This window comes from Hyperoodon ampullatus, assembly GCF_949752795.1.
Source record: "Hyperoodon ampullatus genome assembly, chromosome: 3".
Taxonomy (NCBI): Eukaryota; Metazoa; Chordata; class Mammalia; order Artiodactyla; family Ziphiidae; genus Hyperoodon; species Hyperoodon ampullatus.
Window position 1 is genome coordinate 47,327,339 of NC_136916.1, and position 19,941 is coordinate 47,347,279.

The following is a 19,941-nucleotide window of genomic DNA, read 5'->3' on the forward strand; positions in this document are numbered from 1 at the left end:
CTTTAATATTTTTTAAAATTTTTAATTTTAATAACTTGATTTTTTTCTTTCTTTCTTTATTTTTTTCTTTTCTCCCTTTTCTTCTCAGCCATGCGGCTGACAGGGTCTTGGAGCTCTGGCTGGGTGTCAGGCCTGAGCCTCTGAGGTGGCAGAGCCAAGTTCAGGACATTGGTCCACCAGAGACCTCCCAGCCCCTCATAATATCAATCAGTGAGACCTCACCCAGAGATGTCCATCTCAACGCTAAGACACAGCTCCACTCAACAACCAGCAAGATGCAGTGCTGGACACCCCATGCCAAACAACTAGCAAGACAGGAACACAAACCCACCCATTAACAGAGAGGCTGAATAAAATCATAATGAGTTCACAGACACCCTAAAACACACCACCAGACATGGCCCTGCCCACCAGAAAGACAAGATCCAGCTTCATCCACCAGAACACACGCACCACTCCCCTCCACCAGGAAGCCTACACAACCCATTGAACCAACCTTACCCACTGGAGGCACACACCAAAAACAACGGGAACTATGAACCTGCAGCCTGTGAAAAAGAGACCCCAAACACAGTAAGCTAAGCAAAATGAGAAGACAGAGAAATACACAGCAGATGAAGGAGCAAAGGAAAAACCCATCAGACCAAACAAATGAAGAGGAAATAGGCACTCTACCTGAAAAAGAATTCAGAGTAATGATAGTAAAGATATCCAAAATCTTGGAAATAGAATGGAGAAAATACAAGAAACGTTTCACAAGGACCTAGAAGAAGAAAAGAGCAAACAATGATGAACAACATAATAAATAAAATTAAGAATTCTCTAGAAGGACTCAATAGCAGAATAACTGAGGCAGAAGAATGGATAAGCGACATGGAAGATAAAATAGTGGAAATAACTTCCACAGAGCAGAATAAAGAAAAAAGAATGAAAAGAATTGAGGACAGTCTCAGAGACCTCTGGGACAACATTAAATGACCAAAATTCGAATTATAAAATTCGAATTCTTCCCAGAAGAAGAGGAGAAAGAGAAAGGGACTGAGAAAATATTTGAAGATATTATAGTTGAAACTTCCTTAATATGGGAAAGGAAATAGTCAATCAATTCCAGGAAGCACAGAGCATCCCATACAGGATAAATCCAAGGAGAAACATGCCAAGACACATATTAATCAAACTATCAAAAATTAAATACAAACACAAAATATTGAAAGCAGCAAGGGAAAGCAACAACTAACATACAAGGGAATCCCCATAAGGTTAACAGCTGATCTTTCAGCAGAAACTCTGCAAGCCAAAAGAGTGTGGCAGGACATACTTAAAGCAATGAAAGGGAAAAACCTACAACCAAGATTACTCTACCCAGCAAAGATCTCATTCAGATTTTTTTTTTCATTCAGATATGATGGAGAAATTTAAACTTTTACAGAGAAGCAAAAGCTAAGAGAAGTCAGCACCACCAAACCAGCTTTACAAAAAATGCTAAAGGAACTTCTCCAAGCAGGAAACTCAAGAGAAGGAAAAGACCTACAATAACAAACCCAAAACAATTAAGAAAATGGTCATAGGAACATATATACTGATAATTACTTTAAATGTAAATAGATTTACAATCTATTTACAATCAAAAGACATAGACTGGCTGAATGGATACAAAAACAAGACCCATATATATGCTGTCTATAAGAGACCCACTTCAGACCTAGGGACACATACAGACTGAAAGTGAGGGGATGGAAAAAGATATTCCATGCAAATGGAAATCAAAAGACAGCTGGAGTAGCAATACTCATATCAGATGAAATAGACTTTAAAATAAAGACTATTACGAGACAAGGAAGGACACTACATAATGATCAAGGGATCAATCCAAGAAGAAGATATAACAATTGTAAATATTTATGCACCCAACATATGAGCACCTCAATACATAAGGCAAATGTTAACAGCCATAAAAGGAGAAATCAACAGTAACATACTCATAGTAGGGGACTTTAACACCCCACTTTCATCAATGGGCAGATGATCCAAAATGAAAATAAATAAGGAGGAAAAAGAATGAAATAATGCCATTTGCAGCAACATGGATGGACCTGGAGATTTTCATAGGAAGTGTAATAACCGACTCCCTCTTGACAGAGCACCAGAATCACAACTAACTGCTGAACAATCATTGACAGGAAGACACTGGAACTCACCAAAAAAGATACCCAAATCCAAAGACAAAGGAGAAGCAACAATGAGATGGTAGGAGGGGCGCAATCACAATAAAATCAAATCCCATAACTGCTGGGTGGGTGACTCACAAACTGGAGAACACTTATACCACAGAGGTCCACCCACTGGAGTGAGGGTTCTGAGCCCCACGTCAGGCTTCCCAACCTGGGGGTCTGGCAATGGGAGGAGAAATTCCTAGAGAATCAGACTTTGAAGGCTAGTGGGATTTGATTGCAGGACTTTGAAAGGACTGGGGGAAACAGACACTCCATGCTTGGAGGGCACTCACAAACTAGTGTGCGCATTGGGACCCAGGGGAAGGAGCAGTGACCCCATAGGAGACTGAACCAGACCTACCTGCTAGTGTTGGAGGGTCTCCTGCAGAGGTGGGGTGTGGCTGTGTCTCACTGTGAGGACAAGCACACTGGCAGCAGAAGTTCTGGGAAGTACTCCTTGGCATGAGCCCTCCCAGAGTCCACCATTAGCCCCACCAAAGAAACGGGGTGGGCTCCAGTGTTGTGTCCCCTCAGGCCAAACAACCAACAGGGAGGGAAGCCAGTGCCACCCATCAGCAGACAAGCAGATTAAAGTTTTACTGAACTCTACCCAACAGAGGAACAGCCAGCTCTACCCACCACCAGTCCCTCCCATTAGGAAACTTGCACAAGCCTCTTAGATAGCCTCATCCACCAGAGGGCAGACAGCAGAAGAAAGAAGAAGCACAATCCTGCAGCCTGTGGAACACAAACCACATTCACAGAAAGATAGACAAAATGAAAAGGCAGAGGGCTATGAAACAGATGAAGGAACAAGATAAAACCCCAGAAAAACAACTAAATGAAGTGGAGATAGGCAACCTCCCAGAAAAAGAATTCAGAATAATGATAGTGAAGATGATCCAGGACCTTGGAAAAAGAATGAAGGAAAATATCAAGAAGATGCAATAAATGTTTAACAAAGACCTAGAAGAATTAAAGAACAAAAAAACAAAGATGAACAATACAATAACTGAAAGGAAAAATACACTAGAAGGAATCAATAGCTGAATAACTGAGGCAGAAGAACGGATGAGTGACCTGGAAGACAGAATGATGGAATTCACTGCTGCGGAACAGAGTAAAGAAAAAGAATGAGAAGAAATGAAGACAGCCTAAGAGACCTCTGGGACAACATTAAACACAACAACATTCGCATTACAGGGGTCCCAGAAGGAGAAGAGAGAAAGGACCCGAGAAAACATTTGAAGAGATTATAGTTGAAAACTTCCCTAACATGGGAAAGGAAATAGCCACCTAACTGCAGGAAGCGCAGAGAGTCCCATACAGGATAAACCCAAGAAGAAGCATATCGAGACACATAGTAATCAAATCGGCAAAAATTAAAGACAAAGAAAAATGATTGAAAGCAGCAAGGGAAAAACGACAAATAAAACACAAGGGAACTCCCATAAGGTTAACAGATGATTTCTCAGCAGAAACTCTACAAGCCAGAAGGCAGTGGCATGACATATTTAAAGTGATGAAAGGGAAGGACCTACAACCAAGATTACTCTACCCAGCGAGGATCTCATTCAGATTCGACAGAGAAATCAAAAGCTTTACAGACAAGCAAAAGGTAAGAGAATTCAGGACCACAAAACCAGCTCTACAAAAAATGCTAAAGGAACTTCTCCAAGCAGGAAACTCAAGAGAAGGAAAAGACCTACAATAACAAACCCAAAACAATTAAGAAAATGGTCATAGGAACATATATACTGATAATTACCTTAAAGGTAAATAGATTTACAATCTATTTACAATCAAAAGACATAGACTGGCTGAATGGATACAAAAACAAGACCCATATATATGCTGTCTATAAGAGACCCACTTCAGACCTAGGGACACATACAGACTGAAAGTGAGGGGATGCAAAAAGATATTCCATGCAAATGGAAATCAAAAGATAGCTGGAGTAGCAATACTCATATCAGATGAAATAGACCTTAAAATAAAGACTATTACAAGAGACAAGGAAGGACACTACATAATGATCAAGGGATAAATCCAAGAAGATATAACAATTATAAATATATATGCACACAACATAGGAGCACCTCAATACATAAGGCAACTGTTAACACCTGTAAAAGAGGAAATCGACAGTAACACAATAACAGTGTGGGACTTTAACACCTCACTTACACCAATGGACACATTATCCAAACAGAAAATTAATAACGAAACACAAGCTTTCAATGACACAATAGACCAGATAGATTTAATTGATATTTATAGGACATTCCATCCAAAAACAGCAGATTGCACTTTTTTCTCAAGTGCACATGGAACATTCTCCAGGATAGATCACATCTTCGGTTACAAATCAAGCCTCTGTAAATTTAGGAATATTGAAATCATATCAAGCATATTTTCTGCCCCTAATGCTATGAGATTAGAAATCAATTACAGGGGAAAAAAACGTAAAAAACACAAACACATGGACACTAAACAATACATTACTAAATAACCAAGAGATCACTGAAGAAATCAAAGAGGAAATCACAAAATACCTAGAGACAAATGACAATGAAAATACAACGATCCAAAACCTATGGGATGCTGCAAAAGCAGTTCTAAGAGGGAAGTTTATAGCTACACAAGCCTACCTCAAGAAGCAACAAACATCTCAAATAAACAATCTAACCTTACACCTAAAGGAACTAGAGAAAGAAGAACAAACAAAACCTAAAGCTAGTAGAAGGAAAGAAATCATAAAGATCAGAGCAGAAATAAATGAAATAGAAACAAAGAAAACAATAGCAAAGATCAATAAAACTAAAAACTGGTTCTTTGAGAAGATAAACAATATTGATAAACCATTAGCCAGACTCATCAAGAAAAAGAGGGAGAGGACTCAAATCAATAAAATTAAAAATGAAAAAGGAGAAGTTACAACAGACACCGCAGAAATACAAAGCATCCTAAGAGACTACTACAAGCAACTCTATGCCAATAAATGGAAAACCTGGAAGAAATGGACAAATTCTTAGAAAGGTATCACCTTCTAAGACTGAACCAGGAAGAAATAGAAAATATGAACAGACCAATCACAAGTAATGACATTGAAACTGTGATTAAAAATCTTCCAACAAACAAAAGTCCAGGACCAGATGGCTTCACAGGTGAATTCTATTAAACATTTAGAGAAGAGCTAACACCCATCCTTCTCAAACTCTTCCAAAAATTGCAGAGGAAGGAACACTCCCAAACTCATTCTATGAGGCCACCATCACCCTGATACCCAAACCAGACAAAGATACTACACAAAAGGAAAATTATGGACCAATATCACTGATGAATATAGATGCAAAAATTCTCAACAAAACACTAGCAAACAGAATCCAACAACACATTAAAAGGATCATACACCATGATCAAGTGGGATTTATCCCAGGGATGCAAGGATTCTTCAATATAAGTAAATCAATCAATGTGATACACCATATTAACAAATTGAAGAATAAAAACCATATGATCATCTCAATAGATGCAGAAAAAGCTTTTGACAAAATTCAACACCCATCTATGATAAACACTCTCCAGAACGTGTGCATAGAGGGAACCTACCTCAACATAATAAAGGCCATATATGACATACTCACAGCAAAGATCATTCTCAATGGTGAAAAACTGAAAGCATTTCCTCTAAGATCAGGAACAAGACAAGGATGTCCACTCTCACCGCTATTATTCAACATAGTTTTGGAGGTCCTAGCCACGGCAATCATAGAAGAAAAAGAAATAAAAGGAATACAATTTGGAAAGGAAGAAGTAAAACTGTCAGTGTCTGCAGATGACATGATACTATACATAGAGAATCCTAAACATGCCACCAGTAAACTACTAGAGTTAATCAATGAATTTGGTAAAGTTTCAGGATACAAAATTAATGCACTGAAATCTCTTACATTCCTCTACACTAATGATGAAAAATCTGCAGGAGAAATTAAGGAAACACTCCCATTTACCACTGCAACAAAAAGAGTAAAATACCTAGGAATAAACCCACCTAAGGAGACAAAAGAACTGTATGCAGAAAAATATAAGACACTGGTGAAAGAAATTAAAAATGATACAAACAGATGAAGAGATATACCATGTTCTTGGATTGGAAGAATCAATATCATGAAAATGACTATACTACTCAAAGGAATTTACAGATTCAATGCAATCCCTATCAAATTACCAATGGCATTTTTCACAGAACTAGAACAAAAAATCTTAAAATTTGTATGGAGACACAAAAACCCTGAATGGCCAAAGCGGTCTTGAGGGAAAAAACGGAGCTGGAGGAATCAGGCTCCCTGACTTCAGATTATACTACAAAGCTACCGCATTCAAGACAGTATGGTACTGGCACAAAAACAGCAATATAGATCAATGGAACAGGATAGAAAGCCCAGAGATAAACCCCCACACATATGGTCACCTAATCTTTAATGAAGAAGGCAAGGATACACAATGGAGAAAAGACAGCCTCTACAATAAGTGGTGCTGGGAAAACTGGACAGTTACATGTAAATGAATGAAATTAGCACACTCCCTAACACCATACACAAAAATAAACTGAAAATGGATTAAAGACCTAAATGTATGACCAGACACTATAAAACTCTTAGAGGAAAACAGGCAGAACACTCTATGACATAAATCACAGCAAGATCCTTTTTGACCCACCTCTTAGAGAAAGGGAAATAAAAATAAACAAATGGGACCTAATGAAACTTAAAAGCTTTTGCACAGCAAAGGAAACCATAAACAAGATGAAAAGACAACCCTCAGAATGGGAGAAAATATTTGCAAAGGAAGCAACTGACAAAGGATTAATCTCCAAAATAGACAAACAGCTCATGCAGCTCAATATCAAAAAAAACAAACAACCCAATCCAAAAATGGGCAGAAGACCTAAACAGACATTTCTCCAAAGAAAATATACAGATCACCAACAAACACATGAAAGGATGATCAACATCACTAATCATTAGAGAAATGCAAATCAAAACTACAATGAAGTATCACCTCACACCGGTCAGAATGGCCATCATCAAAATGTCTACAAACAATAAATGCTGGAGAGGGTGTGGAGAAAAGGGAAACTTTTTGCACTGTTGGTGGGAATGTAAATTGATACAGCTACTATGGAGAACAGTATGGAGATTCCTTTAAAAACTAAAAATAGAACCACCATATGGCCCAGCACTCCCACTACTGGGCATATACCCTAAGAAAACCATAATTCAAAAAGAGTCATGTACCACAATGTTCATTGCAGCACTATTTACAATAGCCAGGACATAGAAGCAACCTAAATGTCCATCAACTGAGGAATGGATAAAGAAGATGTGGGGCTTCCCTGGTTGTGCAGTGGTTGAGAGTCCGCCTACCAATGCAGGGGACACGGGTTCGTGCCCTGGTCCGGGAAGATCCCACATGCCGCGGAGCGGCTGGGACCATGAGCCATGGCCGCTGAGCCTGTGCATCTGGAGCCTGTGCTCCGCAATGGGAGAGGCCACAACAGTGAGAGGCCTGCGTACCACAAAAAAAGAAAAAAAAGAAAAAAAAATGATGTGGCACATATATACAATGGAATATTACTCAGCCATAAAAAGAAACAAAATTGAATTATTTGTAGTGAGGTGGATGTACCTAGAGACTGTCATACAGAGTGAAGTAAGTCAGAAAGAGAAAAACAAATACTGTGTGCTAACACAGATATATGAAATCTAAAAAAAAAAAAAATTTCTGAAGAACCTAGGAGCAGGATAGGAATAAAGATGCAGATGTAGAGAATGGACTTGAAGTCACGGGGAGGGGGAAGTGTAAGCTGCAATGAAGTGAGAGAGTGGCATGGACTTATATACACTACCAAATGTAAAACAGATAGCTAGTGGGAAGCAGCAGCATAGCACAGGGAGATCAGCTCGGTGCTTTGTGACCACCTAGAGGGGTGGGATAGGGAGGGTATGAGAGAGACACAAGAGGGAGGGGATATGGGGATGTATGTATACATATAGCTGATTCACTCTGTGATACAGCAGAAACTAACACACCATTGTAAAGCAATTATACTCCCATAAAGATGTTAAAAAAAAGAAAAATAAGAAAATGCATGGTCCTACCCTCTAGGAGCTTACAATATAGTACTGGAAAGACAAAATAAACAGTTTACAAAGTAAAATTATTAGCAAAAATAAAGAGTGATATGCATAAGGTATAGTGAGAGTAAAGAGAAAAAGGAAGATCCACTCCAATTGTGTCAAATCAGGAAAGACTTGATGGCAGAAATAAAATTTGAGCAACATTTCTGATGGCAGGTACAATTTTAGTATGTCAATGTTGTAGAAATATCTGTCCAGTTTTCTGGAATAGTATTAACAAAAGGATAGAGTCTGGCTGGAACACAGTTTCCTCAGTGGAATAGCTAGAGAGAAGCACAGATTAGGGGCTTTTCTTACTAGACTATGGGGAACGATTAATCTTTCTATCCAGATGAGTGTCATAATTAGAGTTCTGTTTCAGGTACATGAATTTGACCACAATGTGTTGGCTGAATTGGAATAGGGAAGATTATAGGCAGGCATAAAGCAATACTAGATTGCCTTCTAAAGTTTACATTCTCACTCTTACATAAGTGGCAGCTTGATAGAGTGGAAAAAGCACTGGATTTTAAGTCAGAAGGCATTCTCTGACTATGTCTCTTACTAGCTGTGACTTTGGCATGTTAGTTAATATCTGTATCCTCAGTTTCTTTCCCTGATAAGTGGAATTAATGCCTGTCTTTTAGAATTGCTTTGGTAAATGAGATACGCCTCAGAACACAATGCCTTGTACAAAGTAAGTGCTCAATGAATGGTTGGTTTCCCTCCTTTTCTACCGAATTCATATTTGAAAGGTGTTTATTTCTATGACTGTCTTTTAATACAGCTTGAGTTAGTGAACACCCACATAGTTTATTTCAGTATTTTAGATGATGCCAAAGTTTGTGACACAGAAGGCAAGGTTACATGATATTTACACTTGGGAGAATACGTTTAAAATCAGGAAATGAACAGGTCTTTGGGTTCTCCAGACAGTCTGAGTTTGTTCAACATTCATTTAACAAATATTTATTGAGCCCCTACATGGGTCTGTGACTGTGCAAGAAGACAACAAAAGTAGATACAACTCAGTCCTGCTCTGGAGAAGTTCCAAGTCAAATATCAGAGATATATCAATACACAGAAAATTTATGAGTTTATGATAAGTGCTAGGAGAAGTTTATACAAAGTGTTACTGGAGCACAAAAGAATGTGTAACTAGCTGAGTTTGCCGTGGTCATGGAAAGCTTCACAAGGAAGTAATCCTTTTAGATAAGTCGGAGTGTTCATCTGCTACACAGGTGAAGAAAGAACATAACTGGCAGGGGAAATAGTGTGTAAAAATATGAAGAAGGGAGGGATTGCATTTGACTGCCTTTAACTGAAAACAAAAATAACAGAGGTTTAAACAAAGTTGGGCTTTATTTTTCGTATATACGAGGAAACCTAGAGGTTCAAAGATGTCAGGTTCTAGGTCTTCGAGATTCTTTTGGTCTATATTCCAAAAGAAGCTGAGAAATAAATGTTTTCCTTTATTTATTTATTTTACCTTTTTTTAAGTTGGGCACAAAATTACCCCCAACAAAATCAAAATTCTGTTAAAAAGCAACAAAGTGGAGATGATATTTGGTGTAGGCAACTAACAGCACTGCTGTAGCATTTTTAGGGGATTGCAAATAGTGTGGCAGGATGATGGAATTTCAGAGAGTGATAGATGAGGCTGGAGAGGCAAGCAGATGAGGCAAGGGAAGATCTAAAAGTTTATTTGTGCAATTTTTTCATGAGAGGTCCAAGGTTCCATTGACGGGATATCAGGCAGATTTGCTTAGTTACAGCCACAGCAATAGGAATGAAAAGTTCTTCATTCCCATAACATTTTGGCCAATTGATCAGAAACCTCCCAAGTCCTTGAAATGTAGCCAAGGGCAGGGTTCCCGCAGGAAATACTGGTTGTTTTGTATAGACTGCAATGACCTGTTTTTAATCTCATGCCTTGTTAAATGATAAAAGTCACCACAGACAACAATATTTCTTTTTTCTTTTGTCCCTCTATTCCTTTCTTCTTTTTGCCTTGAATTTACACCAGTGTGTGGCCCAGTGACTTCATTTCTTCTTCTTAATGAGTTTTCAGCAAGATTCCAAACCCGTGACTGAAAGCCAGGCATGTTATTTCTAGGTTCCAAAGTTTCTGAGACTTAATTTTTTAAAAAATATTTTTCAAGTTTCCATTGCTCTCTCACATAGTTGCAACTCCTCTTCCTCTTCCCCTGCAGCTTTCCACAGTTCCCTGTAAGAAACGCCTTCAGCACACTTCCCTTCTCCCTCCTGACTTCTTCCCTCCCTGCACACTCATCCTCTCTTGCAGGAGGAAAGGTCAGGGAAGCATTTAGTTACCTGTAGAGTTAAGTGCTTTCTAGTTCCTGACTAAACCCCTCCTACCACCAAATTAAACCTATATCCAACATTGTTGATATACATAATGCTTTGAAGATTCTTTTTTTCATCTCAAAAGCAATACCTTTTTCTTATAAAAAACTTGAAAAATACAGACCAACCAGAAAAGAAATGGGACTCATCCATAATCCCACCATCCAAAAATACCTGCTATTAACACTTTGGTATATGCGGTTTCCTTTTAATCTTTCTGTTATGCAAATAGATTGTGTACATTTTTTGATGATATCATTCTGTATATATTGCCTTGTAACGTGCTTTTAGTTAATGCACCATAATGGCTTTCTTTTTCAGTGATTCTTAAAATTTTGAATTTAATATTATTTAAATTACATATATATGCGTGCATATGTATAGATATGTATACATATATATTATAGTTTGAAAATCAAATACTATGACATAATGGAAAATAGCAGCAGGTCCCTGTCCCACTCTGCCCCATCCTACATGTTCATCCCTCAGGGTCAGACACTTGCAACTGTCTTAACTGCTTCTCTTTGAATAGATCTCTGTATTTCTAAATAGTAATAATCATAACCTTTATGATTATTTCTGGGTTTTAAATTTCAGACACTGAAAATGTCTACTATAATGTAAGACAAGGACTTAGAACTCATAAACTCCTCCCTGAATGCACATAGGTATTTCCTCTCCTCTTGGAATTGTATAACAATTTTTACTAAATCATCATTTAGTGTTTACATTAAAATGACATCAACACTGTGAATGTACTTAATGCCACTAACTGTACACTTCACATAGTTAAAATTGTACATTTTATGTTATGTATATTTTATCACAAGTTTAAAAAAAATAGCTGCACAAAATAAATAATATCAACATTGTTCAGTTAGTCATTTAATAAACTCTGCTACATTTCTAGTACAACTTTTATTTTTCCTAGAGTCGGTAATTGTCTTATGGATTTTTTCCCCTTATTTTCTTAGTTTTTATGGAACTGATCCCAAACTTTCCAACAGAACTATAAAGCCTAAATCAGTACAGCTAAATACATCAGTTCCTTTTGTATGTGTGTGATAACACCCCTTTTGGAATCCTCCATAATCCTGCTCCTATCTGAACTGGAAACAACCTTTGGGACTTCCCTGGTGATGCAGTGGATAGGACTCCACACTCCCAGTGCAGGGGTTCTGGGTTCGATCCCCAGTCAGGGAACTAGATCCCACATGCATGCTGCAACTAAGAGTTCACATGCCACAACTAAGGAGCCCTGGAGCCGCAACTAAGGAGCCTACATGCTGCAGCTAAGAAGCCCGTGAGCTGCAGATAAGGAGCTCGCCTGCCGCGACTAAGACCCAGTGCAACCAAATAAATAAATACATAAACATCAAAAAAAAGAAACAACCTTTGTTTCCATCTCGTGTCCTGAACCCCGACATTTTTTTTATTGCTTTATTGCCTTATTGATGAAGCATATACTTGGGTAACTTCTGGGAAAACTCTATATGGAAGGTAAATTTTTTGTGCTCATGAATGGCTAAAAATGTCTATTATAAACTACCCTCACTTGATTGGTAGTTTGGCCAAGTATAGAACTTTACATTGCAAATAATTTTCACTCAGAATTTTGCAGGCCTTACTCCACTGTTTTTTAGTTTCCAGGACTGCTGTTGATATATCTGCCATTCTGATTAACTGAAAAATTTCCATGTTATCTGGTTTGTTTGTGTGGTTTTTTTTCTCTTTAAGATTCTCTCTTCATGCCTTGGGATTTGAAATTCCACAGTGGAATGCCTTGGTAGGGATCATTTTTCATTCAGTGTCTGGGTCACTTATGTTCTTTATGCTCTTTCAGTTTGGAAATTTGTTTCCTTTTGTTCTGGGAAATTTTGTTTTTCTGTGATCACTTCTGTCTTCCACTTCACTTTTGTTTTTGTTTTTTCTTTTTGGAGCTTAAATTGCTCAGATATTGGCTCTTTTGGATTGATAATTTTATCTTGTCTTTTCTTTCCTCTTTTCCATGTCTTATTGTTTTCTGGGAGATTTCCTCAACTTTATCTTCTAACTCTTCTATTGAATTTTTCCATGACTATTATCCATGAAAGTTTCATTTTATTTCATTCCTTCCCTTCCTTCCTTCCTTCCTTCTTCCTTCCTTTTTTATAAAAGAAAATTCTTTTGTGTATCATGGAAGCTAAAGCTATTAGTGATTAAAAAAAATTTTTTTTCTTCTCCAGTTACTGTTTCTGTTTTTTGGGGGTTTTCTCTAGCCTTTGTTTGTTTTGGTCTCTTTGTTGGAGGCATTCCTCAATTGTCTAGTAATCTTTTCTGTTCATATTGAAAGAATCACTAAAAAACTGATTTAATTAGAAGCTCTGTGTGCCTAAGTGAAGCTTCCTGACTGATGAGTTCTCTGCTGTAGAAGGAATAGGACTCCAAATCTAATTGCAAGTACTTTCTCTTAGACTGATCAATTTTGCTAGAGGAGAGTCCTCCATTCTCTTATTTAGGGATGTAGGCCTGACCACCAGTCTAGAATGTAGCCTTACACATACTTACATATAGACATTATTTTTCACAAATGAGATCATACTACACATGTTTTCTGAAAGTTGTTTTTCTTCTAACATTATTATCTAAGACATCTTCCCATGACTGTGTGCATAGGAATACATAGGAATATAAAATGGATGCTTAGAATTTTATAGTATATACGACCCTTAATTTACTTAAACAGTTTCTAATTGATAAACATTTGAGTATTTTTTTCCCAATAACAACCTGCAACTGTAGCTGTATCTTTCTGTACTTGTGAAAGAATATTTGTATAATAAATTTCTAGAAGTTGAATGGTTGGGTCAAAGAGTGTGCATATTTAAAATTTTTACCAATGCTATCAAAATTACTCTCCAAGAAAGTTGTACCAATTCACACTACCACCAGTGGTGTGTAAGAGTGCCTGCTTATGGGCTTCCCTGGTGGCGCAGTGGTTGAGAATCTGCCTGTTAACGCAGGGGACACGGGTTCGAGCCCTGGTCTGGGAGGATCCCACATGCCGCGGAACAACTGGGCCCGTGAGCCACAACTACTGAGCCTGCGCGTCTGGAGCCTGTGCTCCACAACAGGAGAGGCCGCGATAGTGAGGGGCCTGCACACTGCGATGAAGAGTGGACCCCACTCGCCGCAACTAGAGAAAGCCCTCGCACAGAAACGAAGACCCAACACAGCAAAAGTAAATTAATTAATTAATAAACTCCTACACCCAACATCTAAAAAAAAGAGTGCCTGCTTAATTATATTCTTGAAAATTCTGGGTACTAACTTTCTCAACTTCGCTATTTTGACAGGATATTTTGAAGTGCATCTAGTTCTCGCTATAAAATACATTTCTTTAGGGCTTCCCTGGTGGCGCAGTGGTTGAGAGTCCACCTGCCGATGCAGGGGACACGGGTTCGTGCCCCGGTCCGGGAGGATCCCACATGCCGCGGAGCAGCTGGGCCCGTGAGCCATGGCCGCTGAGCCTGCGCATCCAGAGCCTGTGCTCCTCAACGGGAGAGGCCACAACAGTGAGAGGCCCGCGTACCGCAAAAAAAAAAAAAAAAAAAAAAAAATTTCTTTAATTATTAGTGAGGTTAAACAACTTTCTACTATTTTTATTAGCCATTTGCATCTTAGTATAAACATTTTCTTTGAATTCACTGCACATTTTTCTATTGGGTGATTAATCTTTCTCTTATTGTTCAATTTTTCCGTACGTTAAAGAAATTAGGCTTGGGCTTCCCTGGTGGTGCAGTGGTTGAGAATCTGCCTGCTAATGCAGGGGACAAGGGTTCAAGCCCTGGTCTGGGAGGATCCCACATGCCGCGGAGCAGCTAGGCCTGTGAGCCACAACTACTGAGCCTGCGCGTCTGGAGCCTGTGCTCCGCAACAAGAGAGGCCACGATAGTGAGAGGCCCACGCACCGCGATGAAGAGTAGCCCCCACTTGCCACAACTAGAGAAAGCCCTCGCACAGAAACGAAGACCCAACACAGCAAAAATAAATAAATTATTTAATAAAAGAAGCTCTGCCCCTTCCTAGCTGTGTCCTCAGGTAAAATTGCTAAAGAAAAAAAAAAAAAAAGAAAAAGAAATTAGGCTTGTGACCATTATTTACTCTATTTGACTTTTTTTTCACTTTCTTTCTTCCTAGGTTTATTTTTCCCTAATGGAAAATTTATATATATATTTAATATATTTATATTATATATTTTTATATATGTTTCATCAAGTGTTTCATGATAGTTTTGTTTATATGGAGGCACTATAATTTATTTAAACAGTCCTCTATTATTAGAATTTTATGTTGTTTCCCATTTCCTGAAGGCCACATCCTCTTGTTTTGTCCTGGGCTCCCTGAGAACTGAAGAATAGGTGAGTTTCTTCTCCACAGAGCCTCTTCATAAATATGTAAAAATTTTTCTTCTCTAGTTTAAATAATCATAATGACTTTAACCACATTTCATTTCATTTTTTGGATTCATTTTTGTTACTCTACTCTCAAATCCTCCCTCCCATTTCACATGTGCATTAAAATGCCAGTGCCCAAACTTGGCATGATACTTTAAGGTTGTGACCAATTCTAAGTTTAGCAGAGGGATACTTTCCTAACTCTTAGATGTCACAGACCTATTAATATATTTCACTATCATAGTTAGCTTTATAAAAACAGCCACACTATACTGCTGACTCATTCGCAGCTGGTGGTCCCAGTCTATCGAATTCATAAAACTAGAAAAAATGTCTCATGCGTTAGATGAAAGAAAAAAAGATTCAAAAAGAGCCTGGAATGTTGGAACACTGAGCCAAAAGATGAAACTTATCAGGAAGAAATGAAAAGCTTTGCATTGAATTTAAAACTGAAAAAACCCACCTGAGTACAGGATAAGAATAATTTCACTTAACACCTAAACACTGAAACATTTTCATTTACTGTAAACTTAATATGTATCAGCAAAAATGTAAAACAGCTGCCAACAAATTTAATGCATTTTTGACAGGAAAAAAAAATTAATGTCTCTCCCCTCCCTCCTTCAGCCAAGGAAAGTTCTTGTTTGGCAAGGTCAGTTCCTGAGCCTTTTCAAGAGATTGGGGGCTTGGGTAAGAGGAAAAGATTTGATTGTTCTATTGGAAAATTTGGAAAGTTGCAGAAGAAAAAAGTCAGATGCTGAAGACAAGGGGAGGCACTAGAAAGGCAAAAGGCAGTTAAGTGCTGGATAGGAGAGAGGGTTTGGGAGTTTATAAAAGAGAAAAGATAAATAAATTGGATTAGCTGCAGTGCTGTGGCAAGGGAGTCTTTTTAGATGAAGAAAGAGATTTTAAAGGAAGTGTTGTCATGTGTTATGAATATTGTGTCATTTTGTGTGTGTTCTAAGAGACTTTAATAAAATTTAAACATTTTTTCCCAACTATTTTTGGATGTCTGACATGTGTATCTTTGGATGGAACTCTGAGCTGAGAAGCTGCCAGGAATATCTGAACTGTATACAGGTTACAAAATCTTACATGACATCAACAAAACTACAGTGTTCACCATGATAAAGATGTCAATTATGTCATTTGGTCACACTTGTATTATCTTCAGCCCTGGGTATCACATTTTTACAAGGTATACTGGTTTGCTAGGGCTGCCATAATAAAGTACCACAGACTGAATGGCGTAAACAACAGAAATTTATTTTCTCACAATTCTGTAGGCTAGAAGTTAGAGATCAAGGTGTTGACAAGTTTCTTTTCTCTGAGGCATCTCTCCCTGGTTTATACACTGCCACCTTCTCCCAATGTCTTCGCAAGGCCCTCCTGTTATGTGTAACTGTGTCCTAATCTCCTCTTTTTATATGGATGTCAGTTTTACTGGATTAGGACCCACCACAATCACCTCATTTAAATTTAATTACCATTGTAAAGACCTTTTCTCCAAGTAGTCATATTCTGAGGTACTGGGGGTTAGGATTTTAACATACAAATTTTAAGGGTATACGATTTAGACCATAACACAAGGCTACTGACAAATTCAGTCTTTACTCTCATTTTTAGATCCCTTTGAATTTTTTCTTTTTTTTAAAAGTTAATTAATTAATTAATTAATTAATTAGATCCCTTTGAATTTTATCTCTGGTCTTTTGGGACTCTGACCCAAATTCTTATAATCTGTAGACAACCAGAATAGTTTCAATTTTTCCACTAAATTATTAATGCACATAATTTCTATTCCACTCAAAAGTATTTACATTCTGTACTTTGTTAGGTATGTGCAAAATGGTATTATATAAATTGGTCCTTTGGAGATGAAATACATATACACATGAAGAGAAACAATTTCCTTTTCTGCAAAATGAGCAAGTGGACTAGATAATCTGTATGGTCTCTTTCAGTCCTAAAAATCATACAATTCTAGTTCAAGGACAATGAAAGTATGCTGTTAAATATAATATTTAAATATTGGATATGTGTTATGAAGAAAAGGCAGAGATCAAGTTAGGAACTGTGGAAGTTTTTCTCAAAATTTCAGTGGACAACCTAAAATATCTTGAAGGAAAGTCCTTTAGGTCCGATTGCCAACCTAGCGTTAAGCCTTCAGAATCATAATAACTCATACTGACAGCAATTCAGGCACCTAGTTTCATATTGTTTCTCTAACCAGCATTTTCTTTCAGAGTTGTATATGTTTCAAAACTGACCCAGGAGCGCTGACCATGTACATTCTTGACCTGTTGTACATTTCATGTCTCTTCACAGCTATTGGAAAAATGCAGCATATTTCCCATTTCCTTTACTATTATATCTTATAGTTTGTAGAAATATTAACATTTAATTAGCATTAAATGATTGCCCATATATTTAGGCAGAGAAGAATAGATAGTAAACTTCTGCAGTACACAGTTAAATATCTGCGTTTGACAGTATTTTACACATATTTATTCATATTTCCCAAGCTCATGTGGAAATCTATTCATACTTTCCAACAAACTGGGATTACACAGAAGATCTGCCAAACCTTAAAATTAGTTTTTTAAATACCTTGTACAAGTCAGAAAATATGTCTCATCTCTTTGAAGGTTGAAGACAGGCTAATATTTTACTTTTCCTTTAAAAAAAAAAGATAAGGACCAACTATCAGGCAAAAGTTGTGAAAATGTAGCAGTAATTCCAGGAGGTTGCTTTCTACAGTGAATTATTACACTTTGAAAGACTTTCATATAGTACCGAGGCTCACTTCTGACATCAAGTTAAAATCACTTTAGCATTAATAATTTTTATTTTTTATAAATTTATTTATTTGTTTGTTTGTTTGTTTTTGGCTGCGTTGGGTCTTTGTTGTTGAACACAGGCTTTTTTTGTAGTTGCAGCGAGAGGCGGCTACTCTTCATTGTGGTGCACAGGCCTATCATTAAGGTGGCTTCTCTTGTTGCAGAGCACGGACTCAACATGTGCGGGCTTCAGTAGTTGTGGCTCACAGGCTCTAGAGTGCAGGCTCAGTAGTTGTGGCACACGGGCTTCGTTGCTCTGCGGCATGTGGGATCTTCCCGGACCAGGGCTTGAACCCGTGTCCCCTGCATTGGCAGGCGGATTCTTAACTACTGCACCACCAGGGAAGCCTGCATTAATAATTTTTAAATGAAACATTTTCTGAGGGTGGAAAAGAGCCATATTGGATTTTATCTGGTTATGAAATTTTAAAAGTGCCTTGTATCAAGAAAGTAGATATTGTGCTTAGCATTATTAACATATTCTATTTAGAAAAATGACATTGTTATTCATATGAAAACAGATTTTGGTCTAGGTAAAGTTAAATGACTTCACAGGTTTCAAACATGTATACATGAAATTATAAAAATTAAATACAGTTCAAGCAAGGACTTGACTGCTCTTCTGCTATAAAGAGAATATTTGATTTATCTATTATTGTAAAGCAAACTGTCCCAGAACTTAATGGCTTAAAATAAAGACTTGGCAAACTTTCTCTGTAAAGGGCCAAATTGTAGATATCTTTAGACTTTGTGGGCCATATAATCTCTGTCACAACTATTCAAGTCAGCTGTTGTAGCACAAAAGCAGACATAAACAATATGTAAACAAAGGGGTGTGGATATATTCCAACATAACTTTATTTATAAAAAGAGACAGTGAGCCAAATTTGGCCCACAGGCTATAATTTATCTCTTGGTTTATTAAAGGCTCAAAATTCTATGGGTTGACATTTTGGGCAGGGCTCTTTGACGACAACTTGTCTCTGATCTCCATGGTTGGCTGGGTTGATGCATATGTTTCTAATCAGTTGGCAAGTTGACTCTGGGGCAGAATGGTCTCACTCACATGCCTGGCAGTTGACTGAGGGCCTCATTTGCCTCCATATGACCTCTGTAGCAGGCTAGCTTGGGGTTTCTCACATGGCAGCTAGATTCCAGAGGGGCAAAAGCAGAAGCTTCAAGTCCTCTTTGAGGCCTCAGCTAGGAAGTCACACAATGTCATGTCACCATATTCTACTGGTCAAATTCTCAAGACTGGCCCAGATTTAAGGTGTGTGGAAATAGACTCTACCTCTTGATGGGAAAAGCTGCAAAGAATTTGTGGCCATTTAAAATTCACCACAGGGAGTAAATTCTGTTAAGTAGAGCTGTAATATTGTACACATGAACTATATAAGGTTATAAACCAATGTTACCTCAAAAAAAATAAATTAAAAAAAAAAGGAGTGAGAGGACAGACAGCAGAAGCAAGAAGAACTACAATCCTGCAGCCTGTGGAACAAAAACCACATTCACAGAAAGATAGACAAAATGAAAAGGCAGAGGGCTACGTACCAGATGAAGGAACAAGATAAAACTCCAGAAAAACAACTAAATGAGGTGGAGATAGGTACCCTTCCAGAAAAAGAATTAAGAATAATGATAGTGAAGATGATCCAAGACCTCGGAAAAAGAATGGAGGCAAAGATCGAGTAGATGCAAGAAATGTTTAACAGGGCTTCCCTGGTGGCGCAGTGGTTGAGAGTCCGCTTGTCGATGCAGGGGAGACGGGTTCGTGCCATGGTCCGGGAGGATCCCGCATGCCGTGGAGCGGCTGGGCCCGTGAGCCATGGCCGCTGAGCCTGCGCGTCCGGAGCCTGTGCTCCGTGACGGGAGAGGCCGCAGTGGTGAGAGGCCCGCG